This window comes from Macaca fascicularis, chromosome 15 (assembly GCF_037993035.2).
Source record: "Macaca fascicularis isolate 582-1 chromosome 15, T2T-MFA8v1.1".
NCBI lineage: Eukaryota > Metazoa > Chordata > Mammalia > Primates > Cercopithecidae > Macaca > Macaca fascicularis.
The window spans coordinates 18,325,055-18,352,352 of NC_088389.1; the positions used below are offsets into that span (position 1 = coordinate 18,325,055).

At 42.4% G+C, this 27,298-nt stretch overlaps 1 protein-coding gene across 18 annotated transcripts in view; it reads left to right on the forward strand.

The window, feature by feature from the left end:
- Positions 1 to 958: 958 nt before the first annotated feature.
- The window catches only part of MAPKAP1 (MAPK associated protein 1), a 271,024-nt gene continuing 244,684 nt past the window's right edge, over positions 959 to 27,298 (forward strand). For all 18 annotated transcript variants that reach the window (XM_074016541.1, XM_074016545.1, XM_005582208.5 and 15 more), the window contains exon 1: positions 959 to 1,211. The gene's annotated coding sequence lies outside the window, so the exon portion shown is untranslated. The remainder of the gene's footprint in view (positions 1,212 to 27,298) is intronic.

Below are 27,298 nucleotides of genomic sequence, written 5' to 3' on the forward strand. Positions count from 1 at the left end.
TGTTGGCCAGGCTGGTCTCAAACTCCTGACCTCAAGTGATCTGCCCTCCTCGGCCTCCCAAAGTGCTGGGATTACAGGTGTGAGCCACCGCGCCTGGCCCATGGCATATTTACTAATGAGTTTAAAATTTGGTAGGGGTCCCCTAGGGCTGAAATTCAACCTTGACTTTTTTCTTTTGCTAAGGTGCTTTTTTGAGAGACTTCCCCGAGCATCTTTCAGGTGAGAGAACAGTCTCACTGCACTGCCTGAATCCTTTTTCCCCCTTCACCGTGATTTTCTCTACTGATTTTCTCCGTGAGAGAGAAAGGGAGCAGCGTGAGACAACGCTGAACTTCTGCCCTGTGCCAGTCCTCCCACATCTCCTGGAAACCTCCCAGCAGGGCTTGAGGAAGATTATCACCTCCATATTACAGATATTATAATAAGAGAAATAACTAACATTGACTGCATGTTTATTATGTGTCAGGCACTATGCTGGGTGTTTTTCAAGCATCATCCCATTCGATTCCCACAGCAATATACTCTAAAGTTGAAACTATTGCTGTGGATGGGAAAACCCGAGGCTCAGAGAGGACAGGTGTCACGTCCTAGGACACACAGCAAGTTGTAAGAGCTGGCATTTGAACCCCGGTCTTTCTCATACAGAGGCTAAGCTGCCTCATCATTCATTTCTGGACGAATTAAGGGCTTTTCTCCGTGGAAATGGGGAGAAAGAAGATTCAATGGAGAAGCCTAACACTGATTCCCGCTCAAGATAAGTCCAGGCACTGGCGCATGGTGCCACAACTCAGTCTCCGACCCAGGCCTTTCCCTGCACTGGAGAAGCGGCGCGCATGCGCTCGGCCTCCCTCCCGGCCCCGCCCCGCGGGAAGCAACCGCTCCTTGCTTTCAGCTCTGGGGCTTGCGCACTACGTCCCCAGCCAGAGGCTCCTTCCCGGTCGGGGACTTCCGGAACGCCGGAGTGTGGTTCCGGGTCGTGTGCGGCTCAGGGTAATAGGGCTGCTGCTCGGCCGGCCGGCGGCGGCTAGCAGCAGGGGCATGAGGGCGAACCCGGGAAGCGGCAGCTGAGCGGGCCGGGAGGAGCGCCGGTCCCCGTGGATCCCGAGAGTGCAGAGCTCGGGGCAGGGGCCGGGAGGCGTGGGGGAGCCGGGCCCTCCCCTCAGGAACGTGTCCCGGGGCCGACCCGGCCCATAGTGTGGAAGCAGCTTCAGGTAAAGGTTGCCCCAGCCGCCAGCTCCCTGCCCCAGCCGCCTGCTCCCCGCCAGCCCACCAGCTTGCCCACCTGGCGGCCCTCTCACCCCTCCGGTTTCGGCGCTGCCCAGCGGGCCGCCTGCCGGGCCCTTGTTCAGGTGGCCCGGGAGCATTCGTTTCGTGGCGGTTTCCTGAACTGGAGGCTGTCAGGAGTCTGAGGCGGGTGTGTAGTTTAGGGGAAAAGAAGCCAGCGGACCTGGTAGTGTGGGTGTGGGAGGTGCAGTTGACTCCGGCAGTTTCTGGTCCTGCACTTGGCAATATCTAGGTGCCCTGGTCTTCATAATGTGAAAATCAAGGTTTTCAAGCATTGACTGTGTGGTCCCTGTTTCCTTGAGTCCCTTCTTCCCATCCCCCTTAAAGGGGTTAACAGCCTTACAGACTTTTCTAGCTACAGTGCTTCTGGAACTTTGATTCATCTTTCGTTTATGGGAGTGGCAAGGAGTCCTTTAGATTTGTTGAAGGCTGGGAAAAAGAGATTGTAGTGTAAACAAGAGTATGACTTTAACCAGAGACTCCCAGATTGACTCAGAAATTGGTTAAAACTTCCTTTTGAATGAATGAAAGTAACTTTGGAAGCCCACCACAGTACCTGGCACTGTGCAAAGCACCATGTTATAAACCCAAATCGGCAAAGTTCAAAACTTTCCCAGGTGTGAACAGTCAAATGGAGACACATTGGTTTAAAAAAAAAAAAAAAAGCAGCGTCCTCATTCTCTGACAAGCAGAAGGGGCGGATCCCTAATGTTAAAACCCACCTGAGCAGAAGCCTAGATATGGGTTTTATTCCGTATATTTTATGAGCCCACACAAGGTGCCTAGTAAACACGGAAAGAGTTCTTGATGAAGCAATAATTGTGTTCATGTTTTTCAGTTGACACACCTCCGGAATTTGGGGCATGCTGGTAGCCCTTTCCCATTCATCTGTGTGCTCATGCCTACCTTCAACTGTGTGTCCCAGACTGCACTTACACCCCCTTACATCTGTGAATCTGGCTCCTGGTTACCTTTCCAGTTCTGTCTGAAAAGGTCTCCTTCTTTAATTACCCCACCCTGGTCCGTTACTCCAAATAAGTAGGATCTCTAATCTTTTTTGTTCTTTCCTATTCCATTGATTTTTGTAGAACATTCTCCCTACCCTGCCTAGGTTTCCCCTTTTCTCTTTCAATCTATTGAGACGCTTCCCACAGCTCAGCTGAGTTGGCCTCGCCAAACCAATTTGGGACAACCCCAGCTGGAAATGATTTTTCCTCTAGAATTCTATAAGCACTCATTTTTATCTACAATTATTTAACTTAGCAAATGTTTACTGAACATGTATATGTGTGTGTGTGTGTGTATATATATATGTATATATATGCCAGGTACCATGGTAGGCAGTGTAGAGATAAGTAAGATTCAGTCTTTGCTTCCAGGGAGATCAATTTAGTGAAAGAGAGATAAGGGAAATGAATAATTCTAACACAGTGATAAGTACATTGTGTGAAAGTTCTTGTGATGGTGGTAGTGCGGGAGAGGAATGGGTTATTCTCCTTTGAGGGATGGGATGTGGCCAGGTAAGGCTTCATGATTTGAGGTAAACTAAACTTTGAGTATTTGGGTTTTTTTTTTTTTTTTTTTTTTTTTTTTGAGAAGGAGTCTCACTTTGTTGCCCAGGCTGGAGTGCAGTGGCACTATCTCGGCTCACTGCAAGCTCCGCCTCCCGGGTTCATGCCATTCTCCTGCCTCAGCCTTCTAGTAGCTGGGACTACAGGTGCCCGCTACCACACCCGGCTAATTTTTTGTATTTTTAGTAGAGACGGGGTTTCACCGTGTTAGCCAGGATGGTCTCGATCTCCTGACCTTGTGATCCGCCCGCCGCGGCCTCCCAAAGTGCTGGGATTACAGGCGTGAGCCACCGCGCCCGGCCTAGTATTTGGGTATTATATAGGGGTTTCTATTGTTTAATCACTTTAACCTCAATTTACAGATTAGGAAGACCCAGAATAAATTAAACAGCTGTTAGGAGACAGAGCCAGGATTCAAACCCACGTCTCTCTGATGCCTAAATCTGTTCTTTTTCCATTACATATCTTGCCTTTTCCTCACACCATCTCTCTCTTTATGCAAGTACATATTGAAACAAAAAGGTATATAGAACAAAACATTTGTATGTTAAAATGAATGGTACAGAGATCTTTTAAACGCAAAGACTGTGCTCTTCCAAGGCAAGGAGATGGCAGGTAGGTTAGCTCAGCTTTGAATATGAGCAGAGAAAACAGTCTGTAGAAAATAAGCATGACTCTGGATTCAATTCCTGGTCCCTGTTTTTACAGGATATGTGACCTTTGGCACATAACCCCAAGCATCATTTTCTTCAACTAGGGGTTAGGTTAGGGAATAATATTGACAACATGGAGTGTAGTGAGTATTTATTGAACTAATGGGGATAAAGGGCCTGGTTTGTGGTAAAGTCCCCCAAAATAAATAGCTATAAGATACAAAGGTATAATGCTTGAGGCATGGTTTTAGAGTGGTGAATGAGTTTACAGCCTGAGTCAAGCAAGTCATTGCTTCTTTTAGCAGAGTACAAGGACATAAAGTTGGAGGGGCAATAGTGGTCAGAGTCAGTGAGGGTTTGAATACCAGGCAAAGGAGGTAAATTCCAATTTCTGCTAATAACTTTTCCAGTTAATAAGTACTTCGAGGATCTGTGATTCATTTCAGCAGTGCCAGGCAAAATGTTAGACCTTGGGGATACGAAAAGAAGTAAAATTGGGTCCCTATCCTGAGGTTGTTGACATTCTAGTGGAGGAGATGTGTGTGCGTGGGTGAACTATAATAAAGTACTGTGGGTTCTAAGGTAGAAGTCCCCAGGGGTACCCTAGAGCACTGAGAAGGGAACACTGATGATGGTAGGTAATAGGTAATGAGTACTTACTCTGCTAGCATGATGTTAAATGCTTTATCTCATTTTTTTTCTTGTGTGAGAAGGTGTTATTAGCATCCTGATTTTACAGATGAGGAAACTGGGGCACAGAGACCTTGAATAACTTCCTTGAGTTTATGCTGCTGGTAGATCTGTACGATAGAGGGGATTATGTGCTGAACACTGGGATGTGCACTCTTCGTTACTGCACCATGTTGCTTGTTCTTTGTGATGTGGATGGGGTCCCTCTGGAAAGGCTTCAGAGAGAAACTGGCTCTTGAGCTGTAGCTTCGGTGTGCCAGTCACTGTGAGACAGGAGGGATCATGAGGAATGGAAGTGGCCTTTGCACTAAAGGAGCTTGTAGCCTCATCTGTTACTTTAAATGTTTTTCTTTTTTGGCGGGGGAGCTTGTTTTGCTTATTGACTCAAACCTGAAGACTTCAGAAACTTTTGCATTGAGTGGATTTATATGATTCAGGCTAAGATAATTTGCTAGCAATCTGTTATTCTAATGTATAGGCCTTACTGTTAAGGACACAGTCGTAGATGTCAAATTATATGACAAGGACTTCTGTCACGTTATGTGTTGTTTTTTTTTTTTTTTTTTTTTTTTTTTTTGAGACAGAGTCTTGCTGTATCACCCAGGGTGGAGTGCAGTGACATGATCTTGGCTGACTGCAACCTCTGCTTCTTGGGTTCAAAACTAGGACTATAGGCAGGTGCCACCACGCCTGGCCAATTTTTGTGTTTTTAGTAGAGACGGGGTTTTGCTGTGTTGTCCAGGCTGGTGTCGAACTCCTGACCTCAGGTGATCCGCCTGCCTTGGGCTCTCAAAGTGCTGAGATTACAGGCGTGAGCCACCATGCCCGGCCACATACATTTTTTCCCCATGGGAGGTGCCCTGACTTGTTTCTGTGAGTTTGACGTTTTTGTGAAGTTTTTTTACTCAGAAGTCAGCATATTTCAGCTTGTATTTAAGAGGCTTAGTGGTTAAATGTGTTACTTAAGAGTCACACAGGTAATGTGTGATAGAGCCACAAAAAACTGGCCAAAAAAGAGTAAACAAATCTTCATTAAATTATTATTATTGTTCTGTTTGAGCATCTTCCTCAGTGGTCTCCAAGTCCGTGCCTGTTATGTACTGGGATGAGTAGGCTGGGCCTTGATGAACTGGAGAGCACAGGCCCAAACTAAAGGGGGCAGTTGCTGCTCAGCTCCACTTGCTTTTGCCATGTGAGGAAGTAGGCCCAGTGGATATTTTGATTTTTTTTGGAAAAGATGCTGGAAATCTGGATTTTAATGTATTCTTATTTATTTATTTAACTTTTAGAGACAGGGTGTTGTTCTATCAGGCTGGAGTGCAGTTTCACAGTAATAGCTCACTACAGCCTTGAATTCCTGGTCTCAGGTGATCCTCCCACCTCTGCCTCCCCAGTAGATGGGACTACAGGTGCATGCCACTATGTGTAACTAGTGTTTTTTTATTTTTTTTGAGACAGAGCCTTACTCTTGTTGCCCAGGCTGGAGTGCAGTGGCGTGACCTTGGCTTACTTCAACCTCTGCCTCCTGGGTTCAAACGATTCTTCTGCCTCATCCTCCTGAGTTGCTGGCACTACAGGTGTGCATCACCACACCCAGCTAATTTTTGTATTTTTAGTAGAGATAGGGTTTTGCCGTGTTGGCCAGGCTGGTCTTGAACTCCTGACCTCAAGTGATGTGCCTGCCTCGGGCTCTCCAAGTGCTGGGATTACAGGGGTGAGCCACTCTGCCCGGCCGTGTACTAGCTAGTTGTTTTTTTTGTGTGTGTGTGTGTGTGAAGGAGTTTTGCTCTTGTTGCCCAGGCTGGAGTGCAATGGCGGGACCTCGACTCACCGCAACCTCCACCTCCTGGGTTCAAGAAATTCTCCTGCCTCAGCCTCCTGAGTAGCTGAGATTACAGGCATGCACCACTTTGCCTGGCTAATTTTGTATTTTTAGTAGAGACAGGGTTTCTCCATGTTAGTCAGGCTGGTCTCGAACTCCCAACCTCAGGTGATCCACCTGCCTTGGCCTCCCAAAGTGCTAGGATTACAGGCGTGAACCACTGCGCCTGAGCTAGTTTTAAAAAAAATTTTTGTAGAGACGGTGTCTATGTTGCCTAGGCTGGTGTCAAACTCCTGCCTTCAAACAATACTCCTGCCACGGCCTCCCAAATTGTTGGGATTACAGGTGTGAGCCACTGCGTGTGGTGGATTTTAATGTATTTAGTTTAAAAATTTGCCATTAAAAATTATGTTGATCAAAACATATTTGCAGGCTGAGTGTAATTCTAGGCTGCCTGATTGTGAACTCCAACCTACCTGGCTGCTGAAATTCTGGTACCTGGTGTTCAGAGCAGGAAGTACCAGTACAGTGTTTTGCTTATTGATTAGAAATCTCATGGTAAATTGCCAGTGTGAGGGGGCATTGTGGCTTGCCCTGATGCTTTTGGAGAGTGGCAAGGTGAATGCTTTTATTGTATAATTAGGCTAAAGTATAGATTTGGCTGGTGAGATGACCTTATAATACTTCTGTTTTGTGCTGTTAGCACTTTAAATGCTACCAGATTTCTTGTCTCTTGGCCCTCTCCACGATAGTATAAAGTGGTATTGTAAATTTGTTAAATGCTCTTGTATACCTTATTTTCTTTAGTCTTCATAGTCCTATGAGATGGGTAGTATTACAAAGGGGGTAATCATCACATCTTGAGATGAAGAAATTGGCACCCAGTGAATCACAATTTAGTAGAAAGTGCAGTTGACTAGAGAGGGACTTGCATCTTGAATGTGCTGATACCACTAACAGCCTTTGGAGTTTGGTCACATCACTTACAAATCCTTGGCTCTTTCTTCCTTTTTGGATAAATAATGAGGAGTGTAATTCAAGTCTTGCTGAAATTCAATTCATAGTATCCTATACTTGAGTATACTTTTATGAATATACTTTTATTATTGATGCAAAGTGTACTGAATGTGTAAAACTTCAAAAAAAAGATAACATTTTCCAGTTCCCTATGGACTCATTTTAAGGAACTGTGTTACAAATAAGTACCATTTCAGCAGAGAAATTGGTAGAAAATTGAAGGAATGGTTTTCTTTTCAGGATGCCAAGCTTTCTGTTTCTAATTGATATGCTTAAAGTCACACAACTGATTACTGGCAGACTCCAGTGGAGGTGACTCAAATCTAAAACGCTGCCCCTCCTGTCTTGCTGGCAGGTCAGGAACCACTGCTCAGCTCTTCATCTATTCTTTATTCATTACTTCCTCTGGGAAAGGCCCTTGATGGGCCAGGTGCTCCCCCAATGCATGCAGTGCCTATTGACTATATATACTCAAGATTGAAAGAGGGCATAGAGATAACCCAGCACAGTGAGAGAAATATGGTCAGGGAGTTCCCAGCCCAAGAGTTTAATTTATTTTTATTTTAATACCCAGCTTCCACAAGGCAAAAATTGAAGAAATACTGGTCTTGTAGATACTTGTTTTCATTCTTACTCTATTGTATAAGGAAATAACATAGCATATAAAAACAAAGAGAATAAATCCTGAGCAGTCATTCAAAATTTATTAACTCTAGTTGGCAGCAGTCTAGATATGTTGGGGAAATGGATTTAATATAGGCAACACAAAATTTGGACTGAAAGTAGAATACAGTTTTATGTAATTGAAGGTGAGAAAAATGGGAGAAACCACTTAAAAAACAAACCTGAAATTCTAGAAAGAACAAAAAGGTATTAGAATAACTATTGGGATTAAGTTACAGTAATTGCTTGTGAAATAAGTGGAATATTATGTCACATTTATGCCTAAATATATGCAGTGTTAGATTCTTAATATCCTATACTTGAGTATACTTTTATGAATATACTTTTATTATTGATGCAAAGCATACTGAATGCGTAAAACTTCAAAAAATAACATTTTCCACTTCCCTATGGACTCATTTTTAGGTACTGTGTAATAAATAAGTACCATTTCAGCAGAGAAATTGGTAGAAAATTGTTTGAAGGAATGGTTTTCTTTGGAAAATAAAGCAAATATTTAATCTGAACTTTGGTTACTGACATAAAGGAGACTAATGAAGAACTGAAATGCAGGCTTGAATTTTAAGCAGTGTGATGTGGGGCTTTGGGCAGACCCACTTGGATTTGATTATTGGCTTTGTCAGTCTGTAAGCTGGACAGTCTGCAAAATGGGGCAGTAATGCCAATCTCACAGTTCTTAGTGAGGACTAAATGAAACAGTATATGTAAGTACCTAGTAAGTACTGTGATGCTTCTGGAGAGATGCAGGTCCAGGCTGAGCATCCCTACTCATAATATTCAAAATCTGGGTCAGGTGTGCTGGCTCACACCTGTAGTCTCAGCACTTTTGGGAGGCCAAGATGAACGGATCGCTTGAGCTTGGGAGTTCAAGAGCAGCCTGGGCAAAATAATGAAACCCTGTCTCTACAAAAAAATTAGCCAGGCATGGTGGTGCGCATCTGTAGTTCAAGGCTGAGGTGGGAGGATTGCTTGAGCCCAGGGGGCTGAGGCTGCAGTGAGCCATGATCGTACACTGTACTCCAGCCTGGGCAACAGAGCAAGACTGTCCAAAAAAAAAAAAAAATATATATATATATATATATATATATATAAGTAAAAAATCCTTCAAAATTCGAAACTTTTTGAACCAACATGATGCTACAAGTGGAAAATTCGACACCTGACCTCATGTGACAGGTTGCAGTTAAAACTTTACTTCATGTACAAAATTATTAAAAATATTGGCTGGGTGAGGTGGCTCATAACCAGTAATCCTGGGAGACCAAAGTGGGAGGATTGCTTGAGTTCAGGAGTTAGAGAGCAGCCTGGGCAACACAGCAAGACCTCGTCTCTACTAAAAATCAAAACAATTAGCTTGGTGTGGTGGTGTGTGCCTGTATTCCCAGCTACTTGGGAGGCCGAGGCAGGAGGATTGTTCGAGCCTGAGGTGTCAAGGCTACAGTGAGCCATGATTGTGCTCCTGCACTCCAGCCTGGATGACAGAGGGAAACCCTGCCTCAAAAAAGAAAAAAAAAAAAAATTGTATAAAATTACCTTCAGGCTATGTGTGTAAAGTGTATATGAAACATAAGTGAATCGCATGTTTAGACTTGGATCTCATCCCCAAGATACTGCATGATATATATGAAAATATTCCAAAATTCAAAGAAAATCCGGAATCTGAAACACTTCTGGTTCCAAGCATTTTAGATGAGAGATACCAACCTCTACTGGCATTCAGGGCATAAGACATTCAGGATGTTAATATGGTGTAATAAGCAATGATTTCATGGAGTGGTTGTAAAAGAGTGAAACTCATTTTCAAGTCTGGATCATGAAATTTGTTAATTTCTGGTTGTGTTTTGTAAATTAGTGCACCTACCTACTGTATTGAGAGAAGGACTTCAGGATGCTGTTTTTAAGCTATTATATGAGTTGATCTGTTGAGTAACAAGAAACACTTCCAAGTGTTTATATTATCTTTTTTGTGCCTATAACTGCCCTTTGTTAGAAAAGGGATATTATGTTATCCCTGTCCCTATTTCACAAATGCTGAAACTGAAGCTTAGAGAAGTAATGTAATAATAAAAATATAGAGTTGCCGGGCTGCGTGCGGTGGCTTATCCTGTAATCCTAGCCCTTTGGGAGGCTCAGGCAGTTGGATCACCTGAGGTCAAGAGTTCGAGACCAGCCTGGCCAACATGGCGAAACCCTATCTCTAGTAAAAATACAAAAATTTGCCAGACGTGGCACACACACGCCCGTAGTCCCAGTTACTCAGGAGGCTGAGGCAGGAGAATTGCTCAAACCTGGGAGGCGGAGGTTGCCATGAGCCAAGATCGTGCCATTACACTCCAGCCTGGGCGACAAGAGTGAAACTCCGTCTCAAAAAAACAAAACAAAACAAAACAAAATATATATATATATTTAGTATATATATTTAGTGTATATCTATATTTAGTATATATATTTAGTATATATGTATATATTTAGTGTATAAATATAGAGAGAGTGTGTATATATATATAGAGAGAGCGCGCATGCATGTGCGAGTGGCGAAACTAGGACTTGACCTTTGTTTAGACTCAGAGTACTGAAAAGCACTATTAGTTTTTTTGTTTTTTTGGTCACTTTTCCATGCTGCTCTAGATTTGGATGTTGGGACTGGCCCTCTCTTGGAACTGTCATTAACTATGGCCCTTTGCCTTCATTTAAACTTAATGTTTACAAAAAGTTGTTATTGATTATGTTGTGAGAGTATTTGATTATAGGTATAATGTTATGATGTGAAGCTTAAGGATTTAATGAAAATACTAATACTCACTGATAATAAAGATTGGTAGTAAGATGGTTACTCATATTGGTAGTGGGAATGTAAATTAGTAAAACTTTTGGAAAGCACTTTGGCAGTATTTATTACAAGCTTTTAAAAAAAGTTATGCATGCCTTTTGAGCTTGTAATTCCATTTCTAGGAATATTTATTAAAGAAATCAGAGATGTTGAAAGATATTCATGTTCAAAGATGTTCACTGCAGCATTTATAGCAAAAATTAGAACCTTAATGTTCAATAAAAATTAGAGAAATCATGGAAAATTCATAGAATGGAAATAATATACAGTCATCTTAGATGTTTCAGAAGAATTTTAGTGACATACTAATATGCTAACCATAATAAGTGAAAAAAGGATATGACATTCTATAAAGTATGGTCTCAATTATGTCAAACATGTATGCAAAGAAAAGAAATAGGTGGGCTGGGCGTGGTGGCTCACGCCTGTAATCCCAGCACTTTGGGAGGCCAAAGCGGGCAGAGCACGAGGTCAGGAGATTAAGACCATCCTGGCGAACACAGTGAAACCCCGTCTCTACTAAAAGATACAAAAAATTAGCCAAGTGTGGTGGCAGGCGCCTGTAGTCCCAGCTACTCAGGAGGCTGAGGTAGGAGAATGGCGTGAACCCAGGAGGCGGAGCTTGCAGTGAGCCCAGATAGTGCCACTGCACTCCAGCCTGGGTGACAGAGCGAGACTCCAGCTCAAAAAAAAAAAAAAAAAAAAAAAGACATAGGTGGTGAGATTATAAGACTTTATATTTTTCTCAGTTTTAGAAATGTTCTTTGATCAATTATTTTAAAATAAATCATAGTTTAAAATGGATATTAACAAGTATAAGTACAGTCAGTGACCATCATTTTAACCAATAGTTTTCACTAATGCAGGTGATTGTGAAGTTATAAATGGATTGTATTTTCAAGATAGTTTTCACTTCATTTATTTTGTACTTAGAACAAGGTTTCATATGTCCTGACATAAATGATGTTACTATTCCCAGGTAAGCCTTTTTTTCCCCCAAAAGTCCGATTTAAGACAGTATTCTGGAAGAAGAGCTGTATTCGTATTGGTGGTATCATTGTCCCAGTGCTACCGCCACCTCTTCAGTGACCACGGGTGCAGTGAGTAGGCCTGTGACAGCTCTGTGTTTACTTTCAGAGGGGAGTCCACTCCTATCTGTGGAGTTGAGGTTGGCCTTTGGTAGACAGAGATTGTGAGTTGAATGCTTACATATTGGGAAGTGATTTTTTGGTATGGAAAATTATAAGTGTTAAAAAGGTAAACTGAGGCATAAGATTTTAGAGTTTATTTGCACAAACAGCAGTTCATGAATTGGGCAGCTTCAAATCAGAAGTGATTCAGGGTCTCCATTGAGGGAAAGTAAGGGGGGAAGCTTTTGTAGGAAGACCGTGGAAGTAAAACAAAGAAAAGATTTGATTAGTTAGTTTTACAGTTGATCACTACCATTGGAAAGTCCCCAGTTATATAGGTTTGTTGGCTGCTTCTGACTAGATAAGCTTAAGTTTTTTTTTTCATGTATGCATTTATAAAACATATCTCAAGTTTTGCTTATGTTTGCAAATCAAACAAGGTTAAGGTCATTTATAAGGCCTAACTAGTTTTGTCTGCTCGAATTTTTCAGGCCAGGTCTGATTTTTGTTGTTGTTGTTGTTGTTGTTTTATTTGTTTTTATTTTTTTATTTTTTATTTTTATTTTTATTATTGTTTTGAGACAGGGTTTTTTCTCTGTTGCCCAGGCTGGAGTGCAGTGGCATGATCACGGCTCATTGCAGCCTCAACTTCCTGGACTCAAGCAATCCTCCCACCTCAGCCTCCCCAGTAGCCGAGACTACAGGCATGCACTACCATGGCCTCCCAAAGTGTTGGGATTGTAGACCTGAACCACTGCCCCTGGACAGGCCTGTTCTGTTTTAATTTATTTTAACAAATGTAAATATCTGTCTCACTTTTTTTGTGAGAAAAAGATTGAAGATCAAATTTGGATTTCAATTTTTCTGATAGCAGTAGTTAGTAAAAATGTGAGTGTTAAAATATGATGAATTGTTGCCTTTTACTCTTTTCTAATTATCATATACTTTATAATTGAAATAGTTTCAGGCTGGGCGCAGTAATCCCAACACTTTGGGAGGCTGAGGCAGGCAGATCACCTGAGGTCGGGAGTTCGAGACCAGCCTGACCAACATGTAGAAATCCTGTCTCTACTAAAAATACAAAATTAGCCGGATGTGATGGCACATGCCTGTAATCCCAGCTACAGGCAGGAGAAGCACTTGAACCCGAGAGGCGGAGGTTGCAGTGAGCCAAGATTGCGCTATTGCACTCCAGGCTGGGCAACAACTGTGAAACTCCATCTCAAAAAAAAAAGAAAAGAAATAGTTTCAGCTTGTACAGTTAAGCATGATGGCCGGTTAGGTTTGTTTTTTTCAAATGTGCATACTGATTCTCTTATGTACAATATAAAAATGTGCATACTGATTCTCTTATGTACAATGCAAAAAATTTACCGAAGTATTTGAGCATGTTTAAATTAGGAAAATATCAGGCAAGATGTTTCTTTTGTAAACTACTTCTGTCCAAAGCATTCTGTATATTATCAGAATGAAAAATGACAGCACTTTGTCATCTGTTCAAATTGATATTGCACTCTTTGCAATGACAGCTGAAAAGGCCCACAGGTGCCATATAAAGAGGTGACCATGTTGTCATATTTCATTTCGGCATCCCTCTGCAAAGCCATAATTACCTAATTAGGTTGTTAATTAGGAGATTAGCATTTCACTGTATTGATAGAATGCTCTTTACCGGTGTGGGGCGAGATACAGATTTGTCTGCTCTAATTTATAATCTCTGCCTGTTTTGTGCTTATTTATTTGCTTAAGATGCTGGTATGGGGCAATTCTCAGTTTACCTGAGAAACAGTTTACAAGCTAAGGAAGCTTTCATCACTGGATTAAAGTTGCTAAGTTAAAATATGGACACATCTCCAAAATTAAAATAAAAATTCCAAGTTGGTATAACTTGTATTATTGTTAACACAGACAACAAACACAGTAAGAATTCACATTGTTGGTATAAAAAAATTCAAAAGACGAAAACTTAAGTCTGAACTGTGATAGGGATTTATCTGTCCTAAACTAGGCAAAATAAATAAATAAATAAATAATCTTCAATGACAGACCTCTGCCATTGGGACTTATAAGAATATGTTAAATGTTTTGAACGTATTTAAGAAACTGAAGCTTGGTTAATAACTTCAGAACAAATATATTGAGTCTTCAGTTTAGACTTTCTTAGATAGTCATGCGTCAGGGTTTATTTCATTTGTACCTTCTGTCCATTAGTCTGTGCTTGGAACATTCTTTTCCCACAGTCTTTGCAGTGTTGAGTGCTTATGGAATTTGAAGTATTTCACAATAACCTTCACTTGGTGAGCTATTTGGAGTAAGCACAGTTTCTATAAAGTGTGTCTAACATTCTTTTGGGAGAGAGGGGCAGGGAAAATGATTTCCATGTATTTTCTCTGTAGCGTTTGTAATTTGCATTATGCATACTTTTCTGCCTTTTTTAGTTACGGAAATTAGGAGTTTCAGAACAATGTTAAGAGCACCATTCCCACTGAGATAGTAGTTTAGCTTCTTTTGATCGTATTGGTATTGGCATTCAAATTGTAGTAAATGCATGTATGCGTAAGTCCTTTTTCCCTACAGTTATGAAGAATTGCATTTGTTTTATAGCTGTAATTTTCTTAAAACTTTTTTTTTTTTTTTTAAATGGAGTCTTGCTCTGTTTCCCAGGCTGGAGTGCCATGGCACCATCCTGGCTTACTGAAACCTCTGCCTCCCGAGTTCAAGCAGTTCTCCTGCCTCAACCTCCCAAGTAGCTGAGATTATAGGTGTGCACCACCACACCTGGTTGATTTTTGTATTTTACTAAAGACAGAGTTTCACCATGTTGCCAGGCTGGTCTCGAATTCCTGACCTCAGGCGATCTACCTGCCTCAGCCTCCCAAAGTGCTGGGATTACAAGTGTGAGCCACTGTGCCCAAGTTGAAAAAATTTTAAAAATTAAAAAAAATGTTTAATACAAATAATAGAGAAGGGATCTTGCTATAGTGCCCAGGCTAGTCTTGAACTCCTGGGCTCAAGGGATCTTCCTCCTCCGCCTCCCAAAGTGCTGGGTTTACAGGTGTGAGCCCCTATGCCTGGCCAATTATATATACACACACACACACACACACACACACACACATATATATATATAATTATTATTATTTTTTGAGATGGAATTTCACTCTTGTTGCCCAAGCTGGAGTGCAATGGCATGATCTTGGCTCACTGCAACCTCCGCCTCCTGGGTTCAAGTGATTTTTCTGCCTCAGCTGCCCGAGTATCTGGGATTACAGGCGCGTGCTACCACACCTGGCTAATTTTTCGTATTTTTAGTAGAGACAGGGTTTCACCATGTTGGCCAGGCTGGTCTCGAAATCCTGACCTCAGGTGATATGCGTGCCTCGGCCTCCCAAAATGCTGGAATTACAGGTGTGAGCCACCGTGCCTGGCCTGTTTTCTTAATATAAAAATATTTTTGGGCTGGGTGTGGTGGCTCATGCCTGTAATCCCAGCACTTTGGGAGGCCGAGGTGGGTGGATCACCTGAGATCAGGAGTTCTAGACCAGCCTGGCCAACATTGTGAAGCCCTGTTTCTACTAAAAATACAAAAATTAGCTGGGTGTAATCCCAGCTACTTGGGAGACTAAGGCAAGAGAATCGCTTGAACCCAGGAGGCAGAGGTTGCAGTGAGCCTAGATCGCGCCACTGCACTCCAGCCTAGGTGACAGAGCGAGACTCTGGCTCAAAAAAAAAAAAAAAAAAAAAAAAAAAAAAAAAAAAAAGAAGCCTGGGTTCTGTGGCTCATGCTGTAATCCTAGCACTTTGGGAGGCTGCAAATGGATCACTTGAGGTGAGGAGTTCGAAACCAGCCTGGCCAACATGGTGAAACCCCATCTCTACTAAAAATTCAAAAATTAGCCGAGCTGTGGTAACGTGTGCCTGTAATTCCAGCTACTTGGAAGACTGGAGAATTGTTTGAACACCTGGGAGGCAGAGATTGCAGTGGGCTGAGATTGCACCACTGCACTCCAGCCTGGGTAACAGACTCTGTCTCAAAAAAAAAATATATATATATATGTGTGTGTGTGTGTGTGTGTGTGTATGTGTGTGTATACACACACCTATATATGTGAAAGTTCTCATTAGCTTTTTGCTTAATTGTAATCATTTTATTCAATCAATATATACTGAATCTGTATTAGTCACTAGTCATATGTGTGGGAATTGGCCAATGAAATCTACAGACATGGTCCCTGCTCTTATGAACTTGCATTCTAGAAAGGGAAAGGACAGCCTAGGTGGAGAAGTAGAACCTAACTTGAAGCGTTATAGTAATGAGAGTCAAGGTGAGTATGGAGGAGTATCTACTTTGGACTTGATAAAGTGAAATCTTCCTGGGGCAGGAGACGTCTAAGTGTGAAGGAAAAAGAGATGTCTAAGCCAGGTGACAAGACAGATAAAATTTCAGAGAGAAGAAGTGTATGTTCAAAAGTTGAAGAAAACCAAGTTCACTGAGGCCGGAGTAGAAAGAACTGATGGGATATGTGGGAGATGGGGCTGCAGATGTAGGCAAGGCTTGGTCATGTTAAGGAGTTGGGAGAGTCATTGAAAGATTTTAAGACAAGTTAGGAAACAATTGCAGTAGCCTAGGTGTGAGACATGGTGACTTGGGTTAGTGTTTCTGTTTCTTTGTTTTTTTAAGAGACAGGGTCTCACTCTGTCACCCAGGTTGGAATGTGGTGGTGTGATCACAGCTCACTGCAGCCTTGACTTCCTGGCCTCTAGCAGTTCTCTTACCTCAGAGGTAAGAGTAGCTAGGACTACAGGCAGGCGCCACTGCTCCTAGTGAATTTAAAAAAGTTTTTGGTACAGACAGAATCTGCCCAGGCTGCTCATGAACTCCTGGTCTCAAGTGATCCTTTTGCTGTGACCCTCCAAAGCACTGGGATTATAGGTGTGAACCACTGCACCCAGCTGAATTAGGTTATTGAGATGAAGAGACGTGGATAAAATCTAAGGAGAGAGAAGTTAGGATGCACAGGATGGGTAACTAAATGGCTCTGGGCTTCATAAAAGAGAGCCAAGGATCCTGGCTTGGACATTCTATATGTTTTCTAATTTTATGTAAGTTTGAGAATATGTGTTTAAGTACATCATAGATAAGGGGTCCAGGAGTCTTATTTTCCAAAAAGAAAGTAAGACCCCACAATATATACTACTAGCGACTAGTTTTCTTTTATGTGAATTGGGAAGGGTACGAACACTGGAGTGTCACTTTGGGGCCCTACGATGGAACAGTAGTTTTGTGAGGTAATGAGAAAAACTAAGGCTCAGATAAATGTGACCTTCCCAATTTTCTCAGCAACTAAGTGCTGGAATTGGGAGCATACCCAGCTGCCATGTCATGTTGCCTTTCTTGGTTTATCTCCTTCAGTTTGTTTATTCCAAAGTGAAGAGAATTAACTCTCCAAGTACCAGTAGCTCGGTAGGCTGCTGACAGAGGTATTGTGTAGTGGTGGCTTCTCAGGCAGATCCCCGGGTGTGGATTAGAGTGTTGTCTGGTGCTCTGGTAGGAGAAGCTGCTCCAGTGTGTGGGGCTTTGCTTCAGCAAAGCCACAAGTTCTGATGGGATTTCTGGTACTAGGATTAACCTCCTTCAACTAGAAATGTAGGTTAGCCACCTTTACACAGGTCACCAAGGTATATGGCAGTTCTCTTTCCCCCAGAAGACTTGGAAACTCCCATTTTTGCATGAGGAATTTGATGTCTATTTGATATAATCAACTGATATTACAGATTGTTTAAAAATTTTTGTTTACTGTTGCCAATTCTACTTCTTAGGTACTTTGTTGGTATCCTTGTGTTGGAATCACCTGAATTAGAAGAAATCTAGGATGTAGCATGGATTCTAGCCTTTCTGTGTTTCTATCCCCTTTCTTTTTAAAAAATTGAGATATAATTCGAATACCATAAAATTCACACCTCTAAAATGTACAATTTAATGGTTCTTAGGATATTCACAAAGTTGTATAACTGTCACTATTAACTAATTCCAGAACATTTTTGTCACCTCAGAAATAAATCTCATATTCATTAACAGTCACTCCACTTTTCCTCCTCCTGCTGCTGGCAACCATTAATCTACTTTCTGTCTCTATGGATTTGCCTATTCCGAACCTTTCATATACAAGGAATTACACAGTTTGTGGCCTTTGATGTAGTGTAATATTTTCAAGGTTCATCTATGTTGTAGCGTGGATCAGTACTTCATTCCTTTTTGTTGCCAAATAATATTCCATTGTATGTCTGTACCACATTTTGTTTATATGTTGATCAGTTGATGGACATTTGGGTTATTTCTACCTTTTGGCTGTTATGAATACTACTGTGAACATTTGTATACAAATTTCCATGTGAACATATGTTTTTAGTTCTCTTGGGTATATTCCTAGGAGTGGAGTTGCTGGGTCATATGGTAACGCTCTGTTTAACATTTTGAGAAACTGCCAAGCTGTTTTTCAAAGCAGCTGCATTATTTTACATTTTCTTCAACAACGTATAAGGTCAGCCTCCTTTCTGATTCTATTCTCCTCAGGTTCTGTATTTCTCTGCTCTGGGCTGGAAGCAGCTCTAGGTCTAGGAATTCCACAAGCCTTTTGTTTAAATAGGTGGGAAATTATCTATTTTTCTCTGTTCAGCCAGGTTCATTTTACAAGCATGTGTGTACCAGGCATATGCATTGGGCATTAGTGATAGGAAATCCAATGCCCTTTCTACTCAAGGACTTTACAGTCCAGCAGTGGAACTTCTTACTAGGAAATGTGAGGTGAGGGGGAAAGCCAGTGAAGAACATAATAGCTTATAACTTCATGAGTTTACACAGCATGGATAGCTAACTTCAGGATCTAGCCAAAGATTGACTTTTCCCCCCCCCCCCCCCCGCAATGTCTGTTTTTTCTTTTTTCTTCAGGCTACCCTTTAACTATTGCTGTCCCTTGGTTTTATCCCTAGGTTACTATTCTTACGTATTTTCCCCGGGCAAAATTCACAGCTATGGATTTACCTGTCACTTACATGTTGATGTCTCCCAAGTTTGCTCAGACCTTTCTCATGGGCTCTCAGGTTTGTGTTTTGATGGATCTCTATTTGGGTAATCCTTAGACAACTGAAGCCCACTCATTGTGTCTGAAACATAACTACTCATCTCCCCACTACTTGATAATCTGTTTTTGCTTTTGAGTTTATAGTTTTATTTGTTGGCACTATCACACAAGCCATAAACTTCCCCCTTCTTAATCCTCCACATTCACTCAGTCACCAAGTTCTACAAGTTTTTTTTGTTTATTTGTTTGTTTTTTGAGACGGAGTCTCGCTCTGTCGCCCAGGCTGGAGTGCAGTGGCCGGGTCTCAGCTCACTGCAAGCTCCGCCTCCCGGGTTCATGCCATTCTCCTGCCTCAGCCTCCCGACTAGCTGGGACTACAGGCGCCCGCCCCATGCCCGGCTAATTTTTTGTATTTTTAGTAGAGATGGGGCTTCACCGTGTTAGCCAGGGTGGTCTCCATCTCCTGACCTCATGATCCGCCCGCCTCAGCCTCCCAAAGTGCTGGGATTACAGGCGTGAGCCACTGCGCCCAGCCTCTACCAGTTTTTATCTCTTAAATATTTTGTGACTGTTTCTTGAATTCATATAACCATCTTTTACTGCCTTCAGATTTCATCATCTCCGGGCTATAGTCACAGCTTTATAACTAGTCTTCTGTTTTGTCCATCAAATTAATCTTCTATACAGCTGCCAGAACAGTCTCTCTGTAATTCTAGTCAGCAACTTTGAACTCCATGTAATTTTAGTTACTAAATACGTGTTGTTCTACTGTTTCTTGCTTCAGTGCCTTGTCTGATGCTGTGTCTTCTACCTCGAATATTGCCTTTTGCCCCCTCTTCCAACCTTGCAATTTCTTATCTTTGAAGATTCATCTTAGACCGGGAATAATAGCAGTAATAATAGTAAACAGTTGTAATGGTGCTTACCATGAGTCAGGCACTGAAGCACATAACATGTATTAATTCATTCAGTCCTCACAACAATCCTATGAGGCAGGCACTGCGCTTACTCCCATTTACAGATGAGGAAATAGAGACACAGAAGTCGTGACTTTATGAAGGTCCCACCATGAGTGGCCAGGTCCGGGTTGGAAGCCAGGCAGCCTGAAGATGGTTTGCTTTCAGCCTCTCCTACGCACCCTCTCTCAACTTCTGCCATTCCCTTGACTTCCCCTACTGCAAAGGGTAGTTAGTTATCTTTTCTTTGCTTCTGCAATAACTCACACGTGGCCTGATGTTTTTGTTTTAAGCATTTCTGAAACTTCTGAAATTTCTGATCAAGGAGCCAGGATTATAGATTGTTTAATTGCTGGTTCACTCTCTCTCTTTTTTTAACTATTAAAGTGGCTAAGTTGGAAATGACTTCTTCCATTATTGTGATCTTAGTCTTCTCTGTGAAGCCTTGTCTGAATATCCAGTCTCATTTAGATATTTTTTCTTTGTGTCTCTATAGTACATTGTTTTTTTGATATGGGGTTTTGCTCTTGTAGCCCAGGCTGGAGTGCAATGGCGTGACCTAGGCTCACTGTAACCTCCACCTCCTGGGTTCAAGTGATTCTCCTGCCTCAGCCGCCTGAGTAGCTGGTGTTACAGGTGCCCACCACAATGCCCGACTAATTTTGTTTGTTTTTTTTTTTTTTTTTTTTTAAGACGGAGTCTTGCTCTGTCGCCCGGGCTGGAGTGCAGTGGCCGGATCTCAGCTCACTGCAAGCTCCGCCTCCCGGGTTTATGCCATTCTCCTGCCTCAGCCTCCAGAGTAGCTGGGACTACAGGCGCCCACCACCTCGCCCAGCTAGTTTTTTGTATTTTTAGTAGAGGCGGGGTTTCACCGTGTTAGCCAAGATGGTCTCAATCTCCTGACCTCGTGATCCGCCTGCCTCAGCCTCCCAAAGTGCTGGGATTACAGGCGTGAGCTACCACGCCTGGCCCATAGTACATTGTTATAGGCTCCTTTAGCATTGTTCTCATTCTTCTTCTTCTTTTTTTTTTTTTTTTTTTTGGAGATGGAGTCTCGCTCTGTCGCCCAGGCTGGAGTGCAGTGGTGTGATCATGGCTCACTGCAACCTCCACCTCCCTGGTTCAAGTGATTCTCGCGCCTCAGCTTCCTGAGTAGCTGGGATTACAGGCACCCACCACAACGCCCAGCTAATTTTTTGTAGAGCTGGGGTTTCACCATGTTGGCCAGGCTGGTCTTGAACTCCTAACCTCAGGTGACCTGCCCGCCTCAGCCTCCCAAAGTGCTGGGATTACAGGCGTGAGCCACCACGCCTGGCCTGTTCTTTATTGTGGCCGTTTGTATACTTGTCTTTAACCCCTTGTTTGACTGTAAGCCTCTTGGGAATAGGGACTATGACTTAGCACTTTATACACCTAAACCTCAGCATGTAGTATGTATTCATGCTTATTGAATGAACTGATAAGTCTCTGTATACCCATACTTAGACTTGTGTGTGAGGAGTGGAGTAAGAAGATTAAGATGAAGTGAGCTTAAGCTGGAAATGTGAGACAGCATGTTGTAATGATTGGGAGCAGGATTCTGGAGCCAGGCTATCCTGACTCCACCTCTTACTAGTTGCGTGGCCTTGGACAAGTTTGTGCCTAAGTGTACTGATTTATAGAACATGAAGAATAATAGAATATACCTCATAGCTTTGTGAATGGCAAAAGTGCCTTTGTTTTGTTTTTAAGAGATGAGGGTCTTATGGCCGGCTAATTTTTGTATTTTTTTGTGGAGATGGGGTTTTGCCATGTTGCCCAGGCTGGTTTTGAATTCCTGAGCTCAAGCGATCCACCCACCTCTGCCTCCCAAAGTGTTGGGATTACAGGAGTGAGCCACCATGTCTGGGCTGAGAATTGATTATTCTATTTAAATTGTATGTTGTGGATCATTCCCACCCTAATTATAGTATTATAAGCAGAATGAAGCCAGTTCTGTTACATTATCCTCATGTTTGGTACACCGTGGTGATTTTAAAAATGAGGTAGTCTAGTTGGGCATGGTGGTTCATGCCTGTAATCTCCGTACTTTGGGAGGCCGAGGCTGGCAAATCACCTGAGTTCAGGAGTTCAAGACCAGCTTGGCCAACATGGTGAAACCCGGTCTCAGCTACTCGGGAGGCTGAGGCAGGAGAATGGCGTAAACCTGGGAGGCGGAGCTTGCAGTGAGCTGAGATCCGGCCACTGCACTCCAGCCCGGGACAGAGCAAGACTCCGTCTCAAAACAAACAAACAAACAAACAAACAAACAAAATTAGCAGGGTGTGGTGGTGGGCGGCTATAATCCCAGTTATTCAGGAGGCTGAGGTAGGAGAATCGCTTGAACCTGGGAGGTGGAGGTTGCACTGAGCCGAGATTGCACCATTGTAATCTAGCCTGGACGACAAGAGCAAAACTCCGTCTCAAAAAAAAAAAAAAAGAGAAAAAAAATGAGATAGTCTAGAAGGTTCTGAGAAAATACCTAGCAAAGTTAACACAGTTTTGTTAATAATAACAATAATAGCCATTATCATTTATTGAGATTATGAAAGCTCTATTCAAGTGAAAATACAAAGTACCATTCAAAGTTACATAAAAGTAGTTTGAGGATTATCTGCTGGTTTAGACTATCTCGTTGCTGTCTTCTCTTCATTAGGAGTTGAATTAATGAGTTTGACAGTTGACAGCTTATTTATTTTCCTTCCAAAAAGATATAGCTAGAATAGGAAAAGTCAGTAATATTGCATCTTAGATTTATATAGTGCTTTTTAGCTTTCTGTAAATATTCTTTTAAAAATTTTTAAGAGACAGGGTCTCACTGTGTTGCCCAAGCTGAAGTGCAGTGGCTCAATCATGCTCACTGTAACCTTGAACTCGTGGGCTCAAGTGATTCTCCCATCTCAGCCTCCTGAGTAGATGGAACTACAGGTATGTGCCCCCATGTCTGGTTAATTAAAAAAAAAATTTTTTTTGTATAGGTGGGGTCTTGCTTTGTTGCCCAGGCTGGTCTTAAACTCCCAGCCTGAAGTGATTCTCCTGTCTCTGCCTCTCAGAATGCTGGGATTTACAGGCATGAGCCACTGTGCCCAGCCTCTATTTTGTTTTATAGTAGAATCACTGTGAAATGGATAATAGGACACATATTATGGCTATTTCACTGTAGAGGAAACAGAGTCAAAAGCACTGACTCTCCTAAAGTCATCCCATAGCTAGTCTCTTTAACAGTGACAAATGTTAACTAATCCATAGCAGATGTCACTAATCCATAGCCTGTGACAGCAATGTGGAATTCTAGATGTGGCAACCCACTGTGCATTTCTATAATCACATTTTTATTTTCTGTTAATATTAAATAGTTTCTTTTATGATAACACTCTGAAGATAACTGTATTGTTTATTAATTTTAACTCTTGTAGTTATTGGAACCAATTTACATATATACTGGGATTAAAAAAAAAAAGATGGGCTGGGCGTGGTGGCTCAGGCCTGTAATCCCAGCACTTTGGGAGGCCGAGGCAGGTGGATCACCTGAGGTCAGGAGTTTGAGACCAGTCTCACCAACATGGTGAAACCCTGGCTCTACTAAACATAGAAAAATTAGCCGGCCGTGGTGGTGGCACCTGTAGTCCCAGCTACTGGAGAGGCTGAGGCAGGAGAATCACTTGAACCTGGAAGGTGGAGGTTGCAGTGAGCTGAGATCATGCCCATGCACCTCAGCCTGGGCGACAGAGCAAGACTCTTGTCTCTCAAAAAAGAAACAAAACAAACAAAAAAAAAACAAAACCAAAAATGGCAATAATGCCTGTTCAGATCAGTCAACGTGGTTTACCTTTGTAGAGAGTATACCGGCAGCATCTTGATACTATTACAATTCTTTGTCAAAAAAGAGATTCCCCGTGCCTCTGAGTTTGAACTATGGCACAGGTGTGGTAGAGGTAAAACATGCAATGAAATTCTGGTCGAGGGAAAACCATGTGAAGCAAAAACACCCAAAACCTTTTAGATGGGCTCCAGGATAAACCTTTCCCAGTCACATCCTCCTTTTCCTCCTGCACACAAGTGACTGGAATGGAATTTAATAGCTAAAAGGCCCTTCATATAATTCAGCCATGCTATTTAACAGATGTAAGAACAGATGAGGTTGAAAGAAGTCACTTGTACAAGGCCATGTAGTTAGGGCCCTGAAATTTAGGTTTCCTGAGTGATGTTTGCAGTAAAGTGTGTTGCTTTTCTTTTTGTTTTTTTTTTTTGAGACAGAGTGTTGCCCAGGCTGGAGTGCAGTGGCGTCATCTCGGCTCACTGCAAGCTGTGCCTCCTGGGTTCACGCCATTCTCCTGCCTCAGCCTCCCGAGTAGCTGGGACTACAGGTGCCCACCACCACGCCCGGCTAATTTTTTGTATTTTTAGTAGAGACGGGGTTTTACCGTGTTAGCCAGGATGGTCTCGATCTCCTGACCTTGTGATCCATCCGCCTCAGCCTCCCAAAGTGCTGGGATTACAGGCGTGAGCCACCGCGCCCGGCCCGTTCATTCATTAACATAGCAACCAGGGAGATCCTTTTAAATGTGAGATAGATCATTCACAATCCTCCAGTGACCCCTCATTTCACTTGGAGTAAAAGCTTAAGGCTTTAGGATGGCCTGTAAGTCCCTACAGACTCACCGCACTGTTTCAGATCTTACCTACTACTTGCTTCTTGGCGGACTCCTTGCCACTCCTTGAGCAGTGTGAGGCATGTTCCATTCTGCTTGGCAGACCTATGCCCTGGGGTGTCTACAGGGCTTGTTCTCTCACCTCCTTCAGGTGTTAAGTCAGATGTCACTTAAGTGAGGCATTCCTTGGCTATATTTACTGTTGCAACTCATGGCTCCACCCAGCATTATCCATTTCTTTCTCTGTGCTATTTTTCTTCATGACACTTCTAACTCACTATATAATTTACTTCTTTGTCCTGCCATGAGGGCAGGACTTTGCCTTCTCTGCTGTGTTTTCTGCATCTAGAACAATGCCTGGCACACCGTAGGCATTCAGTAAATATTTGTTGAATGAATAAAATCAACAAACACTTAGCGCCTTACTAACAGGCAATGTGCCGGGTTAATTATTTGGTAGAACTAGGAACAAAGTGCAGTAAAATGGCACGTGGAGCAGGCCGGGTGCAGTGGCTCACATCTCTAATCCTAATGCCCTGGGAGGCCGAGGGGGAGGATCGCTGGAATCCAGGAATTCAAGACCAGTCTGGGCAATGTAGTGAGACCCTGTCTCTGCAAAAAATTAGCTGGGCATGGTAGTGCGTGCTTGTAGTCCCAGCTACCTGAGAGGCCAAGTTGGGAGGATCGCCTGAGCCTAGGAGGTTAAGGCTACCACTGAGTTGGATTTTGAATAATATGTTAGGAAGTAGTCAGGGGAAGAAGGGTGAAAAGGCTTCTTTGGCTCTCCTTAGGGTAGATTAAAATTTCAGAAAACAGAGTTGAACTTTTTTAGCCCTTAGAAGGTTTGAGCATAGATTTTAGTAGCAAAGTTCTATAGTTTCAGTACAAACAAAACAGTTTCGAGGGAGTTGAAAATTGCCACAGATTTAGTGGCTTCAAACCCCACATTATTGTGGGGTTTTTCAAGCTTGGCATTATTCATATTGATATTTGGGGAGGTATAATTTTTTGTTGTGGATGCTGCCTTGTGCATTGTACCATGTTTACTAGCGTCACTGGCATCTACCCACTGGCATCTACAACTGGAACTATCTCCAGATACTGATTGCTTAAATGTCTCCTGGGGAGAAAAACTGGCTTCCATTTGAACCATTACATTACTGTTGATGGGATCTTTAGCAAATTCACAAATGATTTGGGGAGATTTATATCTTAATGAAGTAACCATATTTGTGAATCTAGAATTGGGTAAAAAAATTTAAAATTGTTGATTCCTTAAAAATGATACTCATATAACTCACTGTAATGATGATGGAAATAAAGTGCTATTAAAATAGGTTGGACTCTGGGTCATATAGAAGGGGTTGCCAAGGACGAGATACTTCTGTTGGACTTACAAGAATAAGATTTGTATTGCGGAAGGGCACACCTGAAGTAAAGGAGTATCATTACCAAAGGCCAGCACATATTCAGTGCAGTCCTGAAAGTTGCATGATGGGGAGGGAAGAGGTAGTGAAACTGCGTTTTAGAGAGCCTTATGTGTTATATGTGAAGGAGTATAGGCTTGTTTTCCTTCAGTATGCTGGATTCATTTTCTTTTGCTGCGTAACAAATTACCATAAACTTATCTGCTTAAAACGATATTAATTTATGATTTCACCATGAGTCAGGAGTCATGGCTTCAGCTGAGTTTTGTGTTCATGCTCTCCAAGGGATGAAATTAAGGTGTCAGCTGACTATAGCCTCATCTAGAGGCTCACTCAGGAAAGATCTTCCAAGGTCTCTCAGGTGGTAGTGGAATTCATTTGCTTGCGGTGATGTGACTGAGATGCTCCTTTTCGTGCTAGTGGTTGGCCAGGACCATTTTCAGCTGCTAGAGGCTGCTCTCAGGTCCTTGCCATGTGTAGTTCCATAACATAGCTGTTTGCTTCTTCAAGGCCAGCAAGAAGATCTCTCTGGCTTAGAATCACTCTCTTCAGTTGGCTAAGATGGAGTCTTATATAATGGAAAGTAATCAAGGAAGTGACTGTCCCATCACCTTTGCCATGTTTTATTGGCTGGAAAGAAGCAAGTGAGATTCCACCCACACTCAAGGGGAGGGGAAAACAGAAAGGGGCAAGAATTTAAGCTGGGCACAGTGGCTCATGCCTGTAATCCCAGCACTTTGGGAGGCTGAGGTGGGTGGATCGCCTGAGGTCAGGAGTTTGAGACCAGCCTGCCCAACATAGTGAAACCCCATCTCTACTAAAAATACAAAAAATTAGCTGGGCTTGGTGGTGGTGGGCACCTGTAATCCCAGCTACTAGGGAGACTGAAGCAGGAGAATCGCTTGAACCTGGGAGGCAGAGGTTGCAGTGAGCTGAGATCATGCCATTGCACTCCAGCCTGGGCAACAAGAGCAAAACTCCGTCTCAAAAAAAAAAAAAAAAAAGAATTTAAAATTCTATCTACTGGGTCCACCCTCAGAAGATCCATGAAGGCAGTGGCCAAAAGTCTTTATTTTTGCTCAGCAGTGTATCTTTGGTGCCCAGCATGTAGTAAGTGCCTTATAGATACTTGTCAAATGAATGAAACCAGTGAATGAATATTTGGTAGACACTTGAGTGCTATTTACAGCTTAAGCTCCTAAACCGGTAATTTCACATTGAGAAACAGTCTAGTTGCTTTGGCATTATTTATATTCTTCACTTTAGGTAAAACTAGTAAACATTTTGACCTGAGATCTTAAAGTAAAACCTAAAATTGTTTATTTTCACAAGTGTCAATCAAATCTATTATGTCAGAGAGACAACACCCATTGGAAAAATAATTTAGGGGCTACATTGTACCAAACTGGCAGAGTTCTTGTAACGGCTGGAAATGTTGGCAGGTTTGAAGTTTTGGGGGTGGTGAGTGGTTAGGTTGTTTGA